General features: G+C 43.0%; 1 protein-coding gene and 1 long non-coding RNA gene across 3 annotated transcripts in view; both read left to right on the forward strand.

The window, feature by feature from the left end:
* Positions 1-25,941, forward strand: part of LOC141144176 (uncharacterized) — a 387,691-nt gene that overhangs the window by 353,913 nt on the left and 7,837 nt on the right. The window lies entirely within an intron of this gene.
* On the forward strand, positions 14,691-25,729 carry LOC141144178 (uncharacterized). 2 transcript variants are annotated; one of them, XR_012244361.1, is made up of 3 exons: positions 14,691-14,705; positions 19,203-19,509; positions 25,668-25,729. It is a non-coding gene; the product is annotated as an uncharacterized lncRNA (long non-coding RNA). The 2 variants fall into 2 exon arrangements; XR_012244360.1 differs by lacking the exon at positions 14,691-14,705 and adding an exon at positions 18,582-18,749.

Below are 25,941 nucleotides of genomic sequence, written 5' to 3' on the forward strand. Positions count from 1 at the left end.
GGCATATGTGGAATTACACCCCAAAATACATTCTGCTGCTTCTCCTGAGTATGGGGATACCACATGAGTGGCACTTTTTGGGAGCCTAGCTTCATACGGGGCCCCGAAATCCAATCACCGCCTTCAGGATTTCTAAGGGCGTTAATTTTTGATTTCACTCCTCACTACCCATCACAGTTTCGAAGGCCATAAAATGCCAAGATAGCACAAAACCCCCCAAAATGACCCCATTTTGGAAAGTAGACACCCCAAGCTATTTGCTGAGAGGCATGGCGAGTATTTTGCAGCTCTCATTTGTTTTTGAAAATGAAGAAAGACAAGAAAAACGTTTTTTTTTTTTCTTTTTTCAATTTTCAAAACTTTGTGACAAAAAGTGAGGTCTGCAAAATACTCACTATACCTCTCAGCAAATAGCTTTGGGTGTCTATTTTCCAAAATGGGGTCATTTGGGGGGGGTTTGTGCCATCTGGGCATTCCATGGCCTCTGAAACTGTGATAGGCAGTGAAGAGTGAAATCAAAAATTTACGCCCTTAGAAAGCCTGAAGGCGGTGCTTGGTTTTCGGGGTCCCGTACGCGGCTAGGCTCCCAAAAAGTCTCACACATGGGGTATCCCCGTATTCAGGAGAAGCAACAGAATGTATTTTGGGGTGTAATTTCACATATTCCCATGGCATGTTTGAGCAATATATCATTTAGTGACAACTTTGTGCAAAAAAAAAAAAAAAAAAAAAATTTGTCTTTTTCCCGCAACTTGTGTCACAATATAAAATATTCCATGGACTCGACATGCCTCTCAGCAAATAGCTTGGGGTGTCTACTTTCCAAAATGGGGTCATTTGGGGGGGTTTTGAACTGTCCTGGCATTTTATGCACAACATTTAGAAGCTTATGTCACACATCACCCACTCTTCTAACCACTTGAAGACAAAGCCCTTTCTGACACTTTTTGTTTACATGAAAAAATTATTTTTTTTTGCAAGAAAATTACTTTGAACCCCCAAACATTATATATTTTTTTTAAAGCAAATGCCCTACAGATTAAAATGGTGGGTGTTTCATTTTTTTTTTTCACACAGTATTTGCGCAGCGATTTTTCAAACGCATTTTTTGGGGAAAAAACACACTTTTTAACATTTTAATGCACTAAAACACACTATATTGCCCAAATGTTTGATGAAATAAAAAAGATGATCTTAGGCCGAGTACATGGATACCAAACATGACATGCTTTAAAATTGCGCACAAACGTGCAGTGGCGACAAACTAAATACATTTTTAAAAGTCTTTAAAAGCCTTTACAGGTTACCACTTTAGATTTACAGAGGAGGTCTACTGCTAAAATTACTGCCCTCGATCTGACCTTCGCGGTGATACCTCACATGCATGGTGCAATTGCTGTTTACATTTGACGCCAGACCGACGCTTGCGTTCGCCTTTGTGCGAGAGCAGGGGGGGACAGGGGTGCTTTTTTTTTTTTTTTTTTTTTTCTTATTATTTTTTTGCTTTTTTATCTTATTTTTAAACTGTTCCTTTCATTTTTTTTTTTTTATCATTTTTATTGTTATCTCAGGGAATGTAAATATCCCCTATGATAGCAATAGGTAGTGACAGGTACTCTTTTTTGAAAAAATTGGGGTCTATTAGACCCTAGATCTCTCCTCTGCCCTCAAAGCATCTGACCACACCAAGATCGGTGTGATAAAATGCTTTCCCAATTTCCCAATGGCGCTGTTTACATCCGGCGAAATCTAAGTCATGAAATGCTCGTAGCTTCCGGTTTCTTAGGCCATAGAGATGTTTGGAGCCATTCTGGTCTCTGATCAGCTCTATGGTCAGCTGGCTGAATCACCGGCTGCATTCTCAGGTTCCCTGTTGGGACAGGAGAGCCAGAGAAAAACATGGAAGACGGTGGGGGGGGGCATTCCCTCCCACTGCTTGTAAAAGCAGTCTAGAGGCTAATTAGCCACTAGGATTGCTTTTATATGAAAGCCGACCGCTGGCTGAAAAGAATGATACCAAGATGATACCTAAACCTGCAGGCATCATTCTGGTGTAACCACTCAAAGTCCAGCAACATACCAGTACATTGCTGGTCCTTGTTGGGCATACATTGTAAACTTTTTTTTCATGCAGCCTGTGGGCTGAACGAAAAAAAGATCTTGATCGGTGGGTATGCCCACCATTAGAATACCTCCCTTCATCCACCCACTTCTAATGATGGGCATACATGCACCGTTTTATATATGCCGAAGCATGGAGGCATCCTCCCACAAAAGGCATAAGCAAATCGCTCCTCCACCCACTGCTGCCCCCACGCTTCGGCATATATGCTGAAGTATGTAACTGTGGTGGTGAAATCACCTCCGACAGCGCTGGAGTCACGGCTTTATGTATCGTGGGAGCAAACGCTGTTGCTGTCAAGATAAATAAATCCGCGCTGCAACTGAATGGTGTACCTGCTAAGCAAATGATGGTAAACAAAGTAACATTACAGTATAACAGTATTACTTACCATACCTGCAAAGCAAATGCAAAAAAAAAACATAGTAAAAAATAAAACATTTAACGCAACCTGTGCCTACCTAAAATATATATATGCCGAAGCATGGGGGCATCCTCCCACAAAAGGCAGGAGCAAATCGCTCCTCCACCCACTGCTGCCCCCACGCTTCGGCATATATGCTGAAGTATGTAACTGTGGTGGTGAAATCACCTCCGACAGCGCTGGAGTCACGGCTTTATGTATCTTGGGAGCAAACGCTGTTGCTGTCAAGATAAATAAATCCGCGCTGCAACTGAATGGCGTACCTGCTAAGCAAATGATGGTTAACAAAAAACAAAGTAATATTACAGTATAACAGTAATACTTACCATACCTGCAAAGCAAATACAAAAAAAAAACATAGTAAAAAATAAAACATTTAACGCAACCTGTGCCTACCTAAAATATATATATGCTGAAGCATGGGGGCATCCTCCCACAAAAGGCAGGAGCAAATCGCTCCTCCACCCACTGCTGCCCCCACGCTTCAGCATATATGCTGAAGTATGTAACTGTGGTGGTGAAATCACCTCCGACAGCGCTGGAGTCACGGCTTTATGTATCGTGGGAGCAAACGCTGTTGCTGTCAAGATAAATAAATCCGCGCTGCAACTGAATGGCGTACCTGCTAAGCAAATGATGGTTAACAAAAAACAAAGTAACATTACAGTATAACAGTAATACTTACCATACCTGCAAAGCAAATACAAAAAAAAAAACAGTAAAAAATAAAACATTTAACGCAACCTGTGCCTACCTAAAATATATATATGCCGAAGCATGGGGGCATCCTCCCACAAAAGGCAGGAGCAAATCACTCCTCCACCCACTGCTGCCCCCACGCTTCGGCATATATGCTGAAGTATGTAACTGTGGTGGTGAAATCACCTCCGACAGCGCTGGAGTCACGGCTTTATGTATCGTGGGAGCAAACGCTGTTGCTGTCAAGATAAATAAATCCGCGCTGCAGCTGAATGGCATACCTGAAAACAAAAAAATGGTTAAAGCACATTAAACTATAAAAAAATTACATACCTGAAAAGCAAACATGATAAAACATAACAATAAAACATTGCAGAATAGAATACAGTAAAAAAGAGCAGAACAATAGAGAGAAAATAGAGAGAGAGAGAACAATAAAACGACAACTATTTTTGGTTTTTTTATTTTATATTTTTTTTGTGTATTTTTTTTTTTTTACATTTTTTTTTTATAACTGTAACTTTTAAAACTGTAACGGTTCCAGGTTTGGGTCTCTCAAAATGCGATGGCATCTTGGGAGACCCTGTGAAAGTGTGTCCTAGTCTGTGCAGTGCTGTACCCTACGCTAAAACTCAACTAGTGTATGGTAGCGTTCAAAACATTCACCAATGCAAAGACCAGGATTGCCAGGACAGGAGGGACAATAATACCGGGTGTCACGCCTAAATCCGCGCTTGCTGCAGACACGTCATTTTCTTTGGGGGGCTCGTTGGGTAGGGGTACTCTGGAGGACATAAGGAAAATGCCTCTCATGCAGCCGGCCTACTGCATTTGGTTGGGGAAGGTGAGGTGGAGCACCGTCTGGAAACAGAAGGGCTCTGACGATCTCTTCCTGGAATTTAAGGAAGGATCCAGTCCGTCCTGAAGCTCTGTATAGCACATGAGCGTTCAGCAAAGCCAACTGAATTAAGTATACAGACACTTTTTTGTACCAGCGTCTGGCCTTACGGGCAATTAGGTACGGCGCCAACAACTGGTCGTTGAGGTCCACCCCTCCCATATTTTGGTTATATTCATTTACACAGAGGGGTTTCTCCACAACACCAGTCGCCGTAGTAATTTGGGTCGTCGTGTCTGCATGAAGGGAGGTAAGAACGAAAACATTCTTATTGTCCCTTCACTTCATAGCGAGCAAGTTATTACACTGCAAGCAGGCACTCTCCCCCAGCCTAAGACGGGAATCTACAAGCCTCTGAGGAAAGCCCCGGCGATTAGGTCGCACGGTGCCACATGCTCCAATTTGATGATCAAAAAGGTGACTAAAAAGTGGCACGCTCGTGTAATAATTGTCCACGTACAAGTGGTACCCCTTTCCGAATAAGGGTGACACCAAGTCCCACACTATCTTGCCAGCGCTTCCTATGTAGTCAGGGCAGTTTGTCGGCTCTACGTGACTATCTTCGCCCTCGTAAACCATAAATCTACATGTATAGCCTGTGGCCCTGTCACAGAGCTTATACATCTTGACCCCGTATCTGGCACGCTTGCTGGGAAGGTACTGTTTGAATGACAAGCGGCCAGAAAATTTAATCAGGGACTCATCAACGCAGACAACTTGATGGGGAGTAAACAAGTCTGCAAAACGTTGGTTGAAGTGGTTTACGAGGGGCCGAATTTTGTAGAGCCGATCGTATCCAGGGTCTCCACGAGGACGACAGAGTTCATTGTCGTTGAAGTGCATGAACCGCAAAATCTGCTCGTATCGTGCCCTGGCCATGGAAGCAGAGAACACGGGCATATGGTGAATTGGGTCAGTGGACCAATATGACTGCAACTCACTCTTTTTGGTTATGCCCATGTTGAGGGAAAGGCCCAGAAAGATCTTAAATTCGGAGACCGTAATTGGTCTCCAATCTCTGGCAAGGGAGGACTGGGGAATAGTGGCGATGTGTTGACCAGCATATAAATTGCTTTGGTCCACAATAGATCTATAAAGATCTTCGGTGAAAAACAGTGAATAAAAATCCAGTGGCGTAAAATCAACTGTTTCCACCTGAATTCCGGGTTGGCCAGTAAATGGGGGCAATACGGGTGCTGCAGAAGTGGTGGGTACCCAATTCGGATTGGCGAATGCAGCAGGAAGGGCACTATGGGCACGACGGGCCTGTGTTCGTCTTCTAGGTGGCAGCGGGACCCTACTAGTGCTTGCCACCTCACCAGCTTGAACTGCACTTATGAGACTCGCCACGTCACCACGTGATACTGCAGTGCTGGATGTACGACCAGGGTGTACTAGGCCGCTGGTGCTTGCCAGTTCACCAGAAGGAATAGCGGCACTAGTACTGCTCTGCTCCATACGAGGGACCTGCGGTTCTTGCACTTCAAGGACAGAAGAAGAAGTTCGGGGTCTGGTACGCCTGACCCTAGCAGGGACCACAACTCCGTCGTCAGAGCTATCTGTCATGGAGCCGCTGTCCTCTACAGGATCGTATTCTGAGCCTGAACTTGACAGATGAGTGACTTCCTCTTCACTATCTGTCATGCTCAGAAACGTGTAGGCCTCTTCACTAGTGTACCTTCGATTTGCCATTTTGGGCTCTAAATTTAGGGGTACACTAGTGAGACTCACAGGCAAAAAAGCTCCTGACTGTCAGCGACTGATTCAAAACGCTACCAAAAAACTGTTAGCGATCGCAGGGATCAGGCCTGACTCTGCGAACGCTGCAGTTATGTGTGGTTAGTGTTTTGTGACAGTTATCGATCGATACTGCACTTGGGTGGGCTGGGCAGGGCTGGGCCGAGGAGCAAAACGCAGGTGCTAGCAGGTATCTGGGCTGATCCCGCTAACACTGCGTTTTTTTGGGGGACCCTAAACTGCTGGGGAGTATAGATCTGATCGGATCAGATATCGATCCGTTCAGATACTATAGCACTAAGGGAGGTGTATGCTGCGTGCGTGGGTGTTAGCGGTACTGGCGCAAACCTGACGCTGCCTGGGGCGACGCAGACCTTATCTGACCCTAAAAACTTAACTTATATCACCGCCGGGCAATTAGGGGGTTAAACCTTTATAAGGTAATAAACGGCGGGTGCCCTAAAACTATAATAAACTATAAAAAACTACAAAAAACAAACCAACTAACCAGCGTCACCCGTAACAATTATATGGTGATCACTGGTGAAAGGGTTAACTAGGGGGCAATCAAGGGGTTAAAACCTTTAGAAGGTAGTATATGGGGGTCCCTGTCGCTATAAAACACTGACGGCGAACCTATATACTTACCTCCCTAACTAGCGTCACCTGTGTCACTAATACAGCGATCAGAAAAACGATCGCTTAGTGACACTGGCGACGGGGGGTGATCACGGGGTTAAAACTTTATTAGGGGGGGTTAGGGGGGTACCCTGGACCTAAGAGGGGGTACCCTAGACCTAAAGGGGGCTAACCTAACTGCCCTAACACTTATAACTGACACAAACTGACACCAATGCAATAATCAGAAAAAAAAAAAAACCTGCTATTGGTGTCAGTATGTGTGGGGGTACAGGGGGGTGATCAGGGGGTGGCTGGGGGCTGACAGGGGGGTGACAAGTGTGCCTGCGTGTTCTACTGTTAGTGTAGTGTTGGTGCACTTACTTGGATGTCTTCTCTCCTCGGCGCCGGATCAAAAAGACCGGCTCGAGGAGAGATGACATCACTTCCTCCGCTTCTGTTTACATTCACAGAAGCCGAGGAAGCCCATCATTGGCCAGGAGCGATCGCGAGGGGGGAGCCACAAATGAGTGGCCTCCTCCTCACCTTCGATCGACCCTGACCTGAATCCGACCGCCGCTGGCACCGGGGGGGGTCCGATCGGACTCCCCACCCGCTGGCAGGCAAGGACGTACCTGTAAGTCCTTTTGCCTGCCCGTGCCATTCTGCCGACGTACATCGTCGTGCGGCGGTCGGCAAGTGGTTAATGCAGCGCATTCTTTTGTTCTTTATAATGCTAGAAGAATTAATTTGTTTTGCTGCTGATATTCATACAGACTTATTTCTTTATTATTTCTCGTGATCTCCTGAATAATCTTTTTTGTTTTTAAAGCCAGATCTCCATAATAATGTTTAGAATTATTATTATTTTTTTTAATCAAGATCTCTTGTTTTTTTGATGATTTTTAAATTATTTTATAGTGATCTTTTTTTTTTTGTGTGTCAATTTTCCACAATAACATTATTATCTTGTGTTTTTAAAGCTCAAGGAGGTTGGTTGTTGTCCCTTGTTAATTTGACATTGTATTTTTGAAATGTACCTGCCTACTCACAAACAAACTGTCCTTTTTGAAGAAAAACACATAGGCAAGTATTTTCATATAAAAAAAATCTACCTTTATTCTGGCTCATAGCAAAATAAAGAGGAAGGCAACGCTGGAGAAATTGCTTGCATTTGCAAAGCCTTTGTACCCCAGGGCACACATCAACTCTTTGTAACTAAAAATTAGTAGCCTGAGAAGTCCATATAATAGGGAGCACAATCTGGTCCAGGACTTCCAGAGATCATGAACAGCAGCAGATGACATATATGTCCCCAGGCTGTGGTACTACAACAGCCTGCGTCTTCTGTCAGACCAGACTGAACCCAGGCCATCACTTTCTTGTCTTCCCTGCATCCTTCCCTCCACGCTTCCCTGCAGCCCTCCCTGCAGCCTTACCTGCAGCCTTCCTTGGAGGCTGTGGCTCTGGAGGTGGACTTGTGGCAGGAGAAGGAGGAGGAGGAGGATGGGCAAGCGCACATAAGTACATGTTCTCACTAATTTGGCCCCTCAACCCCTTCCGAAGAGACTGAAAAATAAGATTCTCACACATGAAGTGTTGGTCCTCCTCCATTTGCTGCAATTTTGCAGCTACATAGCAGCCATAGGCCTCTTCAGCGTTGGGGGGGGGGTTTCAGGGCCACATTAGCCTCCTTAATGAGGCCCAGTGCTGCCTCCTCCACGTTACTCCCTTTCCTGGCCCTTTTTGTTGTAAGGTGGAGGGGAGGTACCTGGGATTGGGTAAGGCTACTGGGCCTGGCCACCTCCTGGCTGACACCTACCCCCGCCTCCTCCTGGCTGACACTTACCCCCGCCTCCTCCTGGCTGACACTTACCCCCGCCTCCTCCTGGCTGACACTTACCCCCGCCTCCTCCTGGCTGACACTTACCCCCGCCTCCTCCTGGCTGACACTTACCCCGGCCTCTTCCTGGCTGACACTTACCCCCACCTCCTCCTGGCTGCCACATTCCAGAGCCTCGTCCTGGCTGAGGTCTTCCTGTGTATGGAAAAGGTACATAGTTGAAGTTTTTGGTTCATCAATCACACACAATTTTCAGCTCATGATTGTTGCAAATTGAATGTTAATAAATAGAAAAGACTATGATTCTGAGCCCAGCATTTTTCATTCTTGTCACAATCATTTTTGGCCCCTACCCTACAAACATCTTTTCTTCAATCATTCATTTGTTAGCAATAATAACATCTAGTTAACACCAATAATTTTTGGACACTAAATATGTTCAAAAATACTATACCAGGCTCCAGCTGGGCTCCACAACTTCTTCCGGGATGGAAGGCCCAGGTTGGTCCTCGGAAACCTCAGCTGGGGTTGAGAGAAGGGAGGATGGAAGTGTAGAAAGTGATTCCCTGGCTTCAATCTGGTCTTCCAGAAACCGCATTCTGTTGTAGTACCACAGACTGGGTACATACACATCCTTTGCTGCTGCTCCTGACAGCAATAAAAACCTAATAGGTCTACTAATACCTCTCCACTCTGTTTCAAACTAAAAAAAAAGTTTTTCCTTTAGTTATACTTTAAATAAATACAAAAATCTGATTTTTTATACTATTTTCTTTCAAAATTTGACATTTAAATATTTTTAGTTTAGTTGTTTTTGATAAACCACGTGTGTCTTGTGAAAGCAGCTTCCCTTTGACTGGTATTCTAGTCACCTTTTTTCTTTTGTATTAATACATATGCTGCAGGGACCGCACTGACTTCGCGAGTTTGCATATTTCTACAGTGTAAACCATTTATTATGATTTGTATTATGCAGGATTTATATAGCTCCATTTTATCTCTTTATTAGCAATAAAAACTGACAGGGGTTCTAATTCCTGTCCACCGTATCCATCCCACTGGAACACGCATGAGATAAAATACTGCATGGTTTTGTGAAATAAATACTACATAAGTATCGCATGCCTTATTTTTGTAGCTTTTCTTGTAAATGTCCAAAAAACTTTTTGAAAAATGCTATGAGGTATTTTACTGCAAATTTTAAAGAGGAAAATACCACTTTGTAAATGGAGCCCGCTGTTGCATTCATAGGAAATACACAGATCCGTTTTAACTTAAAGTGGTTGTAAAGCCACTTGTAAAGTTTCAACAATCCCCTCTGATAGATAATGCTATGTTCCCCAGTGTGTGTGATTTAAAAAAAAAAAGCCATTACGTCCCTTATTCCATAGCGCCGATCGCCGCTCACGTGACCACCCAGCTCTCTCCTTTCCCAGGCTGATGGCTACAGTGGGAGGGGCCCGAGAACTCCCGCTGATGTCAGCCAGGAGCCCGAAAGGACAGGAGGAGAGAGCCTGGGGTCACGTGAGCGCTGATCAGCACTATGTAATAAGGTACATAGTGGCTTTTTTTTTTTTTAATCACACACACTGGGGAACATAGCTCTATCTAACAGAGGAGATTGGAGAGACTTTACACTATTATTCTATCATCAGGAGGGGAGGGATCGGGGAGCTGACAGGCAGGGAGGGAGGGGGGGGTGGAGGACAGAGGAGAGCTGTGGATGACGGGGCAAGTATAAAATGACCACGGTGTCAGGGCTCAGCAACCATGATAAACCGTGGTCAGAGGGGAGGGCATAACCAGGCTTGATCAGCCAGGTATTTTAGATGATACAGGGGGCCAAGTTACACAGCACAAGCACTGTGCTGTATAACATGCTTTAACCACTTCTGCCCCAGAAGATTTTCCCCTTTAATGACCAGGCCATTTTTTGTGATACGGCACAGCGTCACTTTAATTGACAATTGTGCGGTCATGCAGCGTTGTTCCCAAACAAAATTTTTTTTCCTCACAAATAGAGCTTTCTTTTGGTGGTATTTGATTACCTCTGCGGTTTTTATCAATTTTGAAAAAAAAATACAATATTTTATACTTTTTGCTATAATAAATATCCAAAAAAATGTTTTTAAAAAACAATTTCTTTTTAATGGCGGCAATCTGCGATTTTTAGCAGAACTGCGACATTGCAGGCAGACCGGACACTTTTGACACATTTTTGGGACCATTAACATTTATACAGCGATCAGTGCTATAAAAATGCACTGATTACTGTGTTAATGTCACTGGCAGGGAAGAGGTTAACACTAGGGGGCGATCAAGGGGTTAAATGTGTTCCCTCATGTGTGTTTCTAACTGTGGGGGGATTGGAATGACTAGAGGAAGAGACAGATCGCTGTTCTTGATTACTATGAACAGACGATCTGTCTCTCCTTTCCTGTCAGTATGGCGATTTGCGGGAACAAGTTGTCCTGCCACCGTATAATGATGGCGGCTGGTCAGCAAGTGGTTAAAGGAAAAGGAGTTTTTTTTTTTTTAGGGTTACAAACATTTTAAGGTACTGGGAACTGATTGAATAGTTTTGCATAGAATAGGTAAGATTTAAAGGACAAGTTTTCTTTAGAAAAATAAAAATCATAAATGCACATTTTTTTGCAGGTAAAAAAAAATGTGCATTTACATAGTTACATAGTAGGCAAGGTTGAAAAAAGACACAAGTCCATTAAGTCCAACCTATGTGTGTGATTATATGTCAGTATTACATTGTATATCCCTGAATGTTGTGGTCGTTTAGGTGCTTATATAATAGTTTTTTTAAATTATCGATGTTCCCTGCTGAAACCAACGCCTGTGGAAGAGAATTCCACATCCTAACCGCTCTTACAGTAAAGAACCCTCTAAGCAGTTTAGGGTTAAACCACTTTTCTTCTAATTTTAGTGAATGGCCACGTGTCTTATTAAATCCCCTTTAGTGGAAAAGTTTTATCCCTATTGTGGGGTCACCAGTATGGTATTTGTACATTGAAATCATATCCCCTCTCAAGCGTCTCTTCTCCAGAGAGAATAAGTTCAGTGCTCGCAACCTTTCCTCATAACTAATATTCTACTGACCTTTTATTAGCTTTGTTGCCCTTCTTTGTACTCGCTCCATTTCCAGCACATTCTTCCTGAGGACTGGTGCCCAGAACTGGACAGCAAACTTCAGGTGCGGCCGGACCAGAGTCTTGTAGAGCGGGAGAATTATCGTTTTATCTCTGGAGTTGATCCCCTTTTTAATGCATGCCAATATTCTGTTTGCTTTGCTTGCAGCAGCTTGGCATTGCATGCCATTGCTAAGCCTATCATCTACTAGGACCCCCAGGTCCTTTTCCATCCTAGATTCCCCCAGAGGCTCTCCCCCAGTTAGTAGATTGCATTCATATTTCTGCCACCCAAATGCATTATTTTACATTTTTCTACATTAAACCTCCTTTGCCATGTAGTTGCCCACCCCATTAATTTGTTCAGATCTTCTTGCAAGGTTTCCACATCCTGCGGAGAAGTTATTGCCCTGCTTAGCTTTAAGGATGAGCCGAATACTCCCCGGTTCGGTTCGCACCAGAACTTGCGAACAGGCAAAAAATTTGTTCGAACACCGTTAAAGTCTATGTGACACAAACGTGAAAAATCAAAAGAGCTCAGTTTAAAGGCTTATATGCATGGTATTGTCATAAAAAATGTTTGGGGACCTTGGTCCTGCCCCAGGGTACATGGATCAATGCAAAAAAAAAGTTTTAAAAACTGCCTTTTTTCAGGAGCAGTGATTTTAATAATGCTTAAAGTGAAACAATAAAAGTGAAATATTCCTTTAAATTTCGTACCTGGTGGGTGTCTATAGTATGCCTGTAAACTGGCTCATTTTTCCCATGTTTAGAATAGTCCCGCAGCAAAATGACATTTCTAAAGGAAAAAAAGTAATTTAAAACTGCTCGCGGCTATAATGAATTGTCAGGTCCCGACAATATAGATAAAACTCATTGAAAAAAAACGACATGGGTTCCCCCCAGTCCATTACCAGGCCCTTTGGGTCTGGTATGAATATTAAGGGGGACCCCAAACCAAAAGTTAAAAAAAATTGCGTGGGGGTCCCCCCAAATTCCATACCAGGCCCTTCAGGTCTGGTATGGATATTAAGGGGAACCCTGCGCCAATTTTTTTTTTTTAATGGCGTAGGGGTCCCCTTCAAAATCCAGGGTCTGGTATGTTCCCAGGAACACTGCTTGTCACCAACGCTGGTAAACAGCCATTGGCCAGTGGCTGTTTACCACGTGATCAGCTGTGATCCTTTCACAGCCAATCACTAAATGTAAATACAGAGCGGTAACAAGATGTTACTGGGTTCTCCTCCTCACACACCGATCGTGTGGGAGAAGGAGATTGCGGTAACATCCCATTACCGCTTACAGTGTACACCAATCACACTGTTTGCCCCCCCAATAAAGAGGACCTGTCATTACCCATCAAAGTACCTGTCATCACCCATCAAAGTACCTGTCACAGTTCATCTGAGTACCTGTCACAGTTCATCTGAGTACCCGAGTACCTGTCACAGTCCATCTGAGTACCCGAGTACCTGTCACAATCCATCTGAGTACCCGAGTACCTGAGTAGCTGTCACAGTCCATATGAGTACCAGAGTACCTGAGTAACTGTCACAGTTCATATGAGTACCGAGTAGCTGAATACCTGTCACCACCCTTCAGAGTACCTGAATACCAGTCACCAGCCCATCAGAGTACCCGAGTACCTATCTGTAGCCCATCAGAGTACCCGAGTACCTGTCACCAGGCCATCAGAGTACCCAAGTACCTGTAACCAGCCCATCAGAGTACCCGAGTACCTATCTGCAGCCCATCAGAGTACCCGAGTACCTATTTTCTACTTTCTAAAAAGGGGGTCATTTGGGGGTTATTTGTACTTTCCTGACTTGTTAATGTCTCAGGAAATGAGATTCACCTGATGTACTGAAAGTCTGATCAGATGTGATCAATTTTCAGTGATTGGTACCATAGTTTGTAGACTCTATGGCCCCTTTCACACGAGGCGGGCTCCATTTCTACGGAGCCCGCCTCGGTCCGCCGGCTCAGCGGGAGATCTGTCCGTTGATCTCCGCTGAGCCAGCGGATGACAGGTCCCTCTCTGCTCACTGAGCGGGGAGGGGCTTGTCAGGCGCCGCTCCCGCCTATGGAGGGATCGGACGAAAACGGACAGCGTGTCCGTTTTCGTCAGATCTCCCCCGATCCGATCCACAAGCGACGGACCTGGACGTAGGGCCATCCGTCTGCTCTTCAGTGGATCGGACCGGGTCGGATGTCAGCGGACATGTCTCCGCTGACATCCGACGCTCCATAGACTAACATGGAGCGCCCATTCAGGTCCGCCGTCAAAAGTGACAGGCGGACCTGAACGGTCCGATCGTGTGAAAGGGGCCTATAACTTGTACATAAAAAGATATGTAGCAGTATAAATTTTGGCCAAAATTTATGAAGAAAAATTACTAATTAGCAAAATTTTATGACAAAAACAAAGAAAAAGGCATTTATTTTCACAAAATTTACGTTCTTTTTTTATTTATAGCACAAAAAATAAAAAAACCATTAGTGATTTAATACCACCAAAAGAAAGCTCTATTTGTGTTAAAAAAGGATGCAAATTTCATATGGGTACAGTGTTGCATGACTGAGTAATTGTGATTCAAATTGTGAGAGCACTGAAAGCTGAAAATTGGTCTGGGCAGGAAGGGGGTGTAAGTGCCCAGTATTAAGGTGGTTAAAGCTGCTGACTGTTCATCTATTGTTGTCGCTATTCCATTGGGGAAATTTTTCTTCACCACCTTTTACAGAGATACGAGAGAGGAGATCATCCTCCATAATAGGTGTCACTGTAACAGGTGTCCTCATTGGAAGATTTGCCTTCACCACTTGTTCTAGCAACAACAGGGACTGAAGTGAATTTACAATATGTAAAGCGCTGTGTAAAATTGTTGGTGATATTTATAGACCTATAATAATCATAATACAACAGACTCTAGTCATAGTGTCAGGGCCTTAGGGGAAGAAATCATTAATGCATCAATGTGGTTGGTTGTAGAAAAACCTGTTTAGGTTAGAAATGAATCAATATTGAGCAACAAGATTGAACAACAATGATAATACACAGAAATAAAAAAATGACCCAATTTGAAGACATTCTTGCAGTGGTTCTTAGTAAGAAAATTATTTTCATTTCCTTCACAACCGCCATAGATGAATTGTTCACAATTTCTAGTGTGTTTATTATAGAAATAGAGATGAAAGGACCTCTTACACGGACCTTTTTATTGCCGGTAAGTTATAGATTGCACCTGGAAAATACAAAATTTACAAATGTAAGAAACATTAAAAGAGATAATGGATGTTAAACACCAAGACTATTGGAAACTTACAGAAAAAGTATAATCAGTGCTGGGTATACCACTAGAAAGCCTGAGCTCATACCTCCAACTGTCCAGGTTTCTGCAGGTCTGTCCTGTGATTTTAACTAAATTTTAACTAAATGTAAACTATAATATTCAACTCTGACATCTTACCACCAATGCTGGGGCACGATTCTTCCCATTGATGGCATGCCCCCTCAAGCCATGCCCACTATTCCTCTCAATTCAGTCACACCTACCGTACTTTTCAACCCACACGCCATTGTGACCCTGGCTTTGTCATTATATCCCTGATATTTTCAAGTGGTTAATACCCCCTTTTTTTTTTCAAAATAACAAAGAGGTTTATACTTGCCTGCTCTGTGCAACGGAATCGCACAGAGCGCCCCTGAACCTCCTCTTCACGCAAGTGGCACGCAAGTGGCGGCGGACTTCCGGTTTCCAGCTTTATGCTGGTTTTATGCTTGTTTTTATCTTGTAGAAAGTAAGTGGAATACTGCGTCCTTTTACTACTATTTTAATAAACGGAATTAGGCTATATACTTTCCCTTTTTTCTGCCATAATACCATCAATAAGGAGAATCTTTATCTACAAAGAAGGAGCCTTGTCAGAGGACTACTGATCTCAGTATTTCAGATGATTTTCAAAGCGCATATCTGTTATGGGAGTCCAAAGCAGCTGGTGAGTGAGCGGGCACACAGGAGGGGGGCACGGATTGCACCGATTTTGTTTATAGCGCCTGGGACTACAACACTTTACACTTGATTGAGAATATCACCAATAATGATGGACTTTTTTTGTTTTTGATTTTTGCAATTTTGAACTATGACTTATGGACATTTGAATTACTGTATATATATGAGTTTATTTTGTGATTGCATATTGATACTAGTATTCACAGTAGGGATGAGCCGAACATCCCCCAGTTCGTTTCGCACCAGAACTTGCGAACAGGCAAAAAATGTGTACGAACACGCGAACACTGTTAAATAATGCTTAAAGTGAAACAATAAAATTGAAATATTCCTTTAAATATTGTGCCTGGGGGGTCTCTTTAGTATGCCTGTAAAGTAGCGCATTTTTCCCGTATTTAGAACAATACCACAGCAAAATTACATTTCTAAAGGAAAAGAAGTCATTTAAACTGATTGCGGCTATAATGCATTGTCGGATCCAGGCAATATAGATAAAAAATCATTGAAAATAAAATTGTATGGGGACCTGGATCCTGCCCCAGGGGACGTGTATCAATGCAAAAAAAAGTTTTTAAAACGGAAATTTTTTTTTAGGAGGAGTGATTTTAATAATGCTTAAAGTGGAACAATAAAAATGAAATATTCCTTTAAATATCGCGCCTGGGGGGTGTCTATAGTATGCATGTAAAGTAGTGCAGTTTTCCAATGTTTATAACAGTACCACAGCAAAATGACATTTCTAAAGGAACATTTTTTTATTTAAAACTGATCGTGGCTGTAATCTATTGTCGGATTAGAAAAAATTCATTGAAAAAAACGGCATGGGTCCCCCCATTCCATTACCAGGCCCTTTGGGTCTGGTATGAATATTAAGGGGTACCCTGCACAAAAAAAAATGCGTGGGGGTCCTCCCAAAAATCATACCAGGCCCTACAGGTCTAGTATGGATTTTAAGGGGAACCCTGCGCCAAAATTTTAAAAAATGGCATAGGGGTCCCCCCAAAATCCACACCAGACCCTTATCTGAGCATGCAACCTGGCAGGCCACAGGAAAAGAGGGGGGTACGAGAGAGCGCCCCCCTCCTCAACCGTACCAGGCCACATACCCTCAACATGGGGAGGATGTTTTGGGGTCCCCCCAAAACATCTTGTCCCCATGTTGATGGGGACAAGGGCCTCATCCTCATAACCCTTGCCTGGTGGTTGTGGGGGCCTGCGGGTGGGGGGCTTATTGGAATCTGGAAGCCCCCTTTAACAAGGGGACCCCCAGATCCCGCCCCCCCATGTAAATGGGTATGGGGTACATTGTACCCCTACTAATTCACCAAAAAAAGTGTCAAAAATAGTAAAAATTACAGGAGACATATTGGGACAAGTCCTTTGTTAAAAAATAAAAAATAAAAATGTCCCGCAATGTAAATCCATCTTCGATGACAGCGCCTAACGGACCAAAAAAAGAAAAAAAACCCTGCAACAACTCGCCGACTGACTCTTCTTCGCGATGACAGCTGTCATATAACTGAGGGCGGGACCACCCGGTGATGTAAATGGGTGACCCTGTCCTACTCTGATGCCACGGGGCTACCCGGTGACGCAAACGCCCTCAGCTATATAACATCTGTTATTGGGAAGAAAGGTCAGTCAGCGGAAGCCTCCCATGGAGGTGGAGTTGTTGCTTTTTTTCCTTTATTTTTGCGGTCCGTTGGGCGCTGTCACTAGTGGAAACCGAGCCTAAATGAAAAGCGGGTTTTTGTGCATGTGAATTGCATTCTGATGGGCCAATCTCACTGTTAACATTGCTAGCCATCAGATTTGTCTGTAGTCTCTACAGCGCATGCGTATGAATAATGATCAGATTTTACTCCTGCGGGCGAAGTACCCACGGTAGTAAAATCCAATCGTTAAGCCCTGGTTCACGCTGAGCTGTGGGATTGAAAGCGTGCGAGTTCAGCAGAACTCGCTTGCTTTCATTCCCGCATGTCAGTTCCGACTTCGCGGATTGGGGAATTCCAGAGACATCTGTGAGGGTTTCTGCACAGATGTCAATGGAAATCGCACCCCAAAATCGCCAAAAGTAGTACAGAAACTACTTTTGGAAATTGGTGCGGCATTGCACTGATTCGGACAGTGCCATTGCTGGCAATTGCTGCCGATTGGACATGTCAAATCCCATCAATGTGAACCAGGGTTAAGGCTCCTTTTACACTTGTGCGACTTGAAAGCTGCAAGATTTTGACGCGACTTGAAGCAATGCCTGTGTAATCCTGAGGTCTCTGCCTCAAGTCACATCAAAGTCGAACCAAAGTAGTGCAGGGACTACCTTGAAGTTGCACAGATAGGAACGGTACCCATTGGAAATCATGGTGTATGACTTGTCATGCGACTTTGCAGTCCCAAGTCACAGGACAAGTTGCACAAGTGTGAAAGGGGCTGTCTGTACCTTATCACTGCTGCTACCTGATCATTGATTTAGTGTATTGTTCTACTGGTGGTGACTCATGATTCTTGCAGTGTACAGTGTTGTACTAACAACTCATATGATACATTTACTCAGTGTACTGTGTACTGAATTTTTTTAAAGGGGTTATAAACCCTCGTGAAAAAACACCTGGCAGTGACCGGCCCCCCAGCCCCCCGTTTTATTTACCTGAGCCCCGAATTTCCCTCAGCGGGGACGCGTTGTCTCTCTCTCCACGGGGTCTTGGCTCTTGATTGGATAGATTGATAGCAGCGCAGCCATTGGCTCCCTCTGCTGTCAATCAAATTCAATGACGAGTCCGGCATTCGTGTCTATGGACAAAAATGCTGGACCCGGGAGAGCACTTCTCCTAGGGGGTTATCTGATGCGGGGAGGAGCTGCGAGAGTCGGCGGGGGGCCCCAGAAGAGGATGTTCGGGGCCACTCTGTGCAAAACGAGCTGCACAGTGGAGGTAAGTATGATATGTTTGTTATTTAAAAAAAAAAAAGAAGAGAAGAGCCTTTACAATCACTTTAAGTTTGTATCCAGTTCAGTGTGCTGTGACTGGGCTGATTGGTTGCAGGGAGGGGCTGAGCGCTCCCACTCTAGGATCCTATTACCAGACCTGCTCTGCTGCTATTGAGTCCATAGTGAACTGTTTCAAACGGATCAGTTCAGTCAGATGAATTGATTCATCCAGTTCCCTGAAAAGAATCGATTGAAAAGAATGATTCGTTCATGAACACAGGAGGGCTTCAGATGCCCACAGCCAAAATGGAACCTGCCTGCTTCCGAGATCTGTGAGTAACAAACTATTTTTCAAGAAAGTAAAAGCGCAATAAATATGACATGTTAGAAATGTTCATTTACAGGTTTTGACAATTACAGAGCAGACTTAAAAAAAAAAAAAATGTTTGGGGGACTGGAACTCCGCTTTAAGACCCACCTCCTGTCCTGATGGCCAGGAGGAGAAGCCGGAAGACAATAGCGAATATTGATTCGCTAATGTCACAAGTGTGTGGGTTCGGGGAGCTGAGCCCAACCATTTTGAAGCCAATTAGAGCCCCAGGCTCTAATCATGTGCTTCAAAAAGCAGTCTGGTGCCCCGCATGGAGATTAGGGGTATGACACCCTTGTGCCCCTTATGGACCGGCCGCTGCTGAAAACGTCCAGGTCTCCAATGCTCTTAATATCCAAGCCAGTGATTGATAAACCTTTATCTTTTTCTATTCGTATTTTTGTCTTGTATTTAGTTTTGAGATTTCTGCAATGCAAATTCTGATGTTGACTGTGAAGATAAATATTGAAGATGGCCTCCCTCCATCAGAGGCATTAAGACCACTCCCAGGGGCAGACCAATAGACCTGGCCAGTCTTGCTGTGGGTGTGGTCTCTCCTCTCTATAACTATCCACCTGGAATCTGGGATCAGTCTGCAGAATAACACCGACTCTTCATTGCTTTTGGTGGAAAAGGCTTCAACATGACAACTATATGTTCCCTTGCTGTGATTGCTGCCAGTCTGTTGGTGGTTCAGTTCATCTCAATCTCTACAGCTGAAGGTTAGTCTTGCCGACATAGCACTGTGTGTATATATAGATATATGTATGTGTGTGTGTTTACATAAATATTTGTAAAATTGACAATGTTGTCTACAAAAGATGGGAATTTTGGGCTTTATGGTCCCTTTAGAGCCCTTGCACACTGGGGCGGGGGCGGCGTCGGCGGTAAAACGCCGCTATTATTAGCGGCGTTTTACCGTCGGTATTCGGCCGCTAGCGGGGCGGTTTTACCCCCCGCTAGCGGCCGAGAAAGGGTTAAATACCACCGCAAAGCGCCTCTGCAGAGGCGCTTTGCCGGCGGTATAGCCGCGCCGTCCCATTGATTTCAATGGGCAGGAGCGGTAAAGGAGCGGTATGCACTCCGCTCCTTCACCGCTCCGAAGATGCTGCTAGCAGGACTTTTTTTTACCGTCCTGCCAGCGCACCGCTCCAGTGTGAAAGCCCTCGGGGCTTTCACACTGGATACACAGCAGCGGCACTTTCAGGTCGGTTTGCAGGCGCTATTATTAGCACAATAGCGCCTGCAAACCGCTCCAGTGTGAAAGGGCTCTCAGGTATAGAAACCTGGATCTTTGCCTGTTCTTTACAAAACATGTACTGGGGCTGATCACAAACAAACAAAAGATTTCCCAGCACATTTACTGACCAGCCTGCAAAACAACCAAATTGGCCTATCTAACAGTTTACATTAAAAACAGAGGTTTTTTTAACGTAAACTGTTAGACAGGTACGATTTGGTTGTTTTGCAGGCTGGTCAGTAAGTGTGCTGGGAAATCTTTTGTTTGTGATGTGCCTTGCCCTTCTATGTGCACCTTCCTGCACAGGCCAGTTATAGATTGGGGTGATTTTAGGTACTGGGGTTGGTTTCACTGGGAAAGACTGGGATCGATTCTCAATCCTGTTGACCATATTTTAATTTTTTTTTTTTTTCCCCTGAAGCTCTGCTGACTAATCTCAGCTGGGCTGTTCGGTTCAGTGTTTCAGCCATAGGGGGTTATTTACGAAAGGCAAATCCACTTTGCACTACAAGTGCAACGTGCACTTGAAATTGCACTGAAAGTGCACTTGGAAGTGCAGCCGCTGTAAATCTGAAGGGAAGATCTGAAATGAGGGGAAGCGCTGCTGATTTTCTCATTCAATCATGTGCAAGCTAAAATGCTGTGTGGTGTGTGGGGGTTTTTTTTTTTTTTTTTTCCTTGCATGTCCCATTCGGCTCTACAGCGACTGCACTTCCAAGTGCAATTTCAAGTGCACTTTGCACTTGTAGTGCAAAGTGGATTTGTCTTTAGTAAATAACCCCCATAGTCTTTTGACTAAAATGCCATTTTAGATTTAGTCGTATTTTAGTCATCTGAATTGTTTTAGCCAACTAAAATCAAATGGGTTTAGGTAAATTGTAATGAATTATTTAACCACTTCAGCCCCGGAAGATTTGGCTGCTCAATGACCAGGCCATTTTTTGCGATATGGCACTTTGTCGCTTTAAATGACAATTGCGCGGTCGTGCGACACTATACCCAAACAAAATTGACTTTTTTTTTTTTTTTCTCACAAATAGAGCTTTCTTTTGGTGGTATTTGATCACCTCTGTGGTTTTTTTTTTTTTTTTTTTTTTTTTTTTTTTTTGGGCTATAAATAAAAGAGCGACAATTTTGAGAAAAACAATATCGTTTACTTTTTGCTATAATAAATATCCCCAATTTTTTTTTTCAAAAAACTATTTTTTTCCTCAATTTAGGCCGATATGTATTCTTCTACATATTTTTGGTAAAAAAAAAAAAAATCACAATAAGCATATATTGATTGGTTTGCGCAAAAGTTATAGCGTCTCCAAAATAGGTGATAGGTTTATGGCGTTTTTTATTTATTTTTTTTTTTTACTAGTAATGGCGATCTGAGATTTTTATCGGGACTGCGATATTGTGGCAGACAAATCGAACACTTTTGACACATTTTTGTGACCTTTGACAATTATACAGCGATCGGTGCCATAAAAATGCACTGATTACTGCATAAATGTTACTGGCAGTGAAGGGGTTAAAACTAAGGGGTGATCAAGGGGTTAACTGTGTTCCCTGGGTGTGTTCTAACTGTAGAGGGAGGGGACTGACTAGGTGAAGAGAGAGATCGGTGTTCATACTTAGTATGAACACACGATCTGTCTCCTCTCCCCCTGAGATCCCACAGATCCCGGTTCTCGCTCTGTCACGCGCGATCGTGGGTGACCGGCGGTCATTGCGCCCGCTGGACACTCGCATCAGCTCCGGGCACACGCCGCGGACACGCACGCCCCTAGTGGCCGAAAGGCAAAGCGACGTAACGCCGATTCGCCCAGCTGAGCCAACCTGCCGGCGGCTGGTCGGGAAGTGGTTAAGCATTTCTCTACAATTTCCAAACTAATTATATACTCTCACAGTAAAAATCTAATAACATGTTATTTCTGGTATTAAGGTTTGAACATGTACTACAGCCACAGATTTAGCATTTGTGACATATATAATCTCTTTATAAATAAACCCAAATTTCTTAAACAAAATAAAATCTTGCTTTTTGACAAGTGCAACTTTAAAATCCAAAAAACACAAACTGTAGCCTCTGTTGGCTGTAATGCCATTGCATATATTACCAACATTAAAGATGAAAGAAAAAATATAAGAAAAGCCTTTTTCATAATTTTTTTTTCTTTCAGCAGCTTAGTAGACGCCCCGTACTTATCCATATGAGGTAGTGGAATAGTGCAATACATGTTTAAACTTTAATGTGCTATTATTATAGGCTCTGGAAGTAAATTGTGTTGCCCATTTAGAAATGGCCAGCACAGTAGTCTTCATTTTGATGCCAATTTTTGATTTAGTTTTAGTCATAGTCTTTTGACTAACATGCCATTTTAGTTTTGGTCGTATTTTGGTCATCTGAATTGTTTTAGTCATGGTTTAGTCGTCTAAAATCTCCAGTACATTTCAGTCTACTAAAATCTCATACATTTTAGGCAACTAAAATTGATTAGTATTTAAGCATTTCTCTACAATTTCCAAACTAATCATATACTCCTGGAGTAAAAATCTAATAACATGTTATTATTTATGGTATTAAGGGTTGAACATGCACTACAGACACAAATTTAGCCATGGTGATATATAACGTCTTTATGAATAAAACCGAGTTTCATAAACAAACAAAAATCTTGCTTTTTGACAAACAGAAGTGCAGCTTTAACCACTTCAATACCGGGCACTTACACCCCCTTCCTGCCCCGGCCAATTTTCAGCTTTCAGCGCTGTCGCCATTTGACTGTCAATTGCGCGGTCATGCTACACTATACCCAAACAAATTTTTTATCATTTTGTTCCTACAAATAGAGCTTTCTTTTGGTGGTATTTGATCACTGCTGGGGTTTTTATTTTTTGCACAACAAATAAAAAAAGAAAAAAAAAATTTTTTTTTTTCTGTTATAAGATTTTGTAAATAAGCAAGTTTTCTCCTTCAATGATGGGCACTGATATGGCTGCACCAACGGGCACTGATAAGGCGGCACTGTGGTGGCACCATTGGTATGCGGCACTAATGGCCACTCATAGGCGGCACTGATGGGTACTTATGGGTGGGCACTGATAGGTGGCACTGGTGGGTGGCATTGCTGGGCATCACTGATCTGGCATTATGTATGAATGGTGCCAGTCAGTGGGCACTGGCATATATTTAGCATTTGCGTGGCATCCCTGGTGGCCGTGGGGGTTTGTACCTGGCCATCCACATGTTGGGGGCTTCCCTGGTAGTCCTGGTGGTCCTGGGTGGGCATCCGTGGGGGGCTGCGCTGATAAACAATCAGCGCAGACCCCCCCCCCCCCCTGTCAGGAGAGCCGCCGACTGGCTCTCCTCTGTCAGACGCGAGTGAAGAAAAGCCGATCAACGGCTCTTCCTGTTTACATCGTTATCAGTTGTGATTGGACATGGCTGATCATGTGATAAAGAGCCTGTGTCAGAGACTCTTTACCAAGATCGGTGTAGTGGTGTGTCAGACTGACACACCAGACCACCGATCGTCGCGATGCACGCCCCCTGCTGGACATCATATGACCCTCAGTCTGGATAACTGAACCACTTCCCGGCCATCATTCTGCTATAGGCCGGGCGGGAAGTGGTTAAAATACAAAACCCCCCCAAAAATTGTAACCCCTGTTGGCTGTAATGCCATTGCACATATTACCTGAATATATTAACAACATTAAATATTAAGAAAAAATATAAGAAAATACTTTTTTTCATAATTTTTTTTTTTTTTTTTTTCTCTTTCAGCAGCTTAGTAGATGCCCCCTTACGTATTCTTATGTGGTAGTGGAATAGTGGAGGGATCTCTGTTTCCTCTAGTCAGTTTTCCCCCACAGTTAGGAATCACTCCCTAGGAGCTCACTTAACCCTTTGATTGCCCCTGATGTTAACCATTTCCCTGCCAGTGTCATTTATACCGTGACAGTGCATTTTTTTTTTTTAGTACTGATGACTGTATTGGTGTCACTGGTCCCCAAAAAATGTCACTTAGTGTCAGATTTGTCTGCCGGAATGTTGCAGCCCTGCTAAAAATCGCTGATCGCCGCCATTACCAGTAAAAACAATAAAATAAATAAAAATGCCATAAATCTATCCAATAGTTTGTAGATGCTATAACTTTGCGCAAACCAATCAATATACGCTTATTGCGGGTTTTTTTTTTTTTTTTTCAAAAACATGTAGCAGAATACATATTGGCCTAAATTTATGAAGAAATGTGATCCTTTGCATGTTTTTATTGGATGTTTTTTAGCAGAAAGTAAAAAATATTATTTTTTCAAAATTGTAAGTCCTTTTTTTTTTTTCTATTTTATCCTTTTTGGAAATTGGAAAACTGTTTTGAATTTGAAAACTTTTCGTATTAGAAAAGTATTAAAAAACGATTTGAAAACGGTTTAAATTTAAATGAATCCGAATTAAAGGAAAAAAAAATTTGAATTCGGTAATATTTTAGTTCGGATAAATCCGAATTTACGAAAAACAAAAATTTGTCCGAATTTCATTTCTGTACAAAATGAACCGCATATGTCTAATAAATAGCACTTTCTTTTCTGTGGTGTGCAATCACCACTGTTTTTATTCTTTTGCCACGTAAACAAAAATACTGAAAATTTTGAGAAAAAAAAAAAAACTCACATTTTTCTTTGTTTCTGTTTGGGGAACTGAAACTCTGCTTTAAGATCCACCTCCTGTCCTGATTGGCCAGGAGGAGAAGCTGAAAGACAATAGCGAATATTGATTCGCTAATGTCACAAGTGTGTGGGTTCGGGGCACAGAGCCCAACCTTTTTGAAGCCAATTAGAGCCCCAGGCTCTAATCATGTGCTTCAAAAAAAACAAAACTCATAGAAACCTATGAGTCTGGCTCCCCGCATTGAGATTAGGGGGGCGATGCCCCTGTGCCCTTTATGGACTGGCCGCCGCCGCTGTTCAAGCACTTAAACTTTAATGCGCCATTATTATAGGCTCTGGATGGAATTGTATTGCCAATTTAGAAATGCCCAGTAGAGTAGAGTTCATTTTGATGTCAATTTTCGATTTAATTTTAGTCATAGTCTTTTGAGTAAAATGCCATTTTAGTTGTATTTCAGTCATCTGCATTTTAGTTTTAGTCATATTTTAGTAGACTAAAATAGTGTTAATTTAGTAGACGAAATGAAGACTGGTTCGGTTACTGTCTATGTGTTGTAAGCTCAAAGAGAGACAGGCCAGGTCTTTCTTTGACCGGCTTCTGTTCCCAGATGTTACCTGGAACAAGAGAGCATTATCAGTGGTGAACATTCATTTGCATATAAAATTGAGTTCATATCACAGGACAGACTTATGGATTCCACTCTTTATCTCTTTTTCCATTGCCTGTGACTTGCCTCCAAAAATCAGTCCATGTAAGGCGTACGTAGAACGCTATTACTATGATAAGGAGACGGGTATTTGCCAGATATTTAGCCATGGCGGTTGTCAAGTTAAAAAGGCAAACAATTTTCTTACAAAAGAAGACTGCGAGACAAATGTCTTCCATCCTCCATGAAACTTTTCAGTAAGGTTCCAACAGTCATCTTTATCACCAATTATCTTTTCCATTGATATTTAGGTGTTTTTCTCCATTTCTAGTCTGTGACCAGCCTCTAGACACCGGTCCATGTAAGGTGCACATGCGGCGTTATTACTATAATCAGAAGACGGGCACTTGCAAGCCTTTCATCTATAGAGACTGTCGCAGAGACTGAAACAATTTTGCTACTATTGATTCATTCGTTATTCATTAGTGGTATATCCAGCCCAGCTGAAATTTGTCTGTAAAGTTACAATAGTCATGGTGTTATCATGTAATATCTTTTTTTTTTCATTGCTATTCGATATTGAGGTGATTGTGTGTGTGTGTGTG

Source organism: Aquarana catesbeiana, linkage group LG05 (genome assembly GCF_042186555.1).
Source record: "Aquarana catesbeiana isolate 2022-GZ linkage group LG05, ASM4218655v1, whole genome shotgun sequence".
In the NCBI taxonomy this organism is placed as follows: domain Eukaryota; kingdom Metazoa; phylum Chordata; class Amphibia; order Anura; family Ranidae; genus Aquarana; species Aquarana catesbeiana.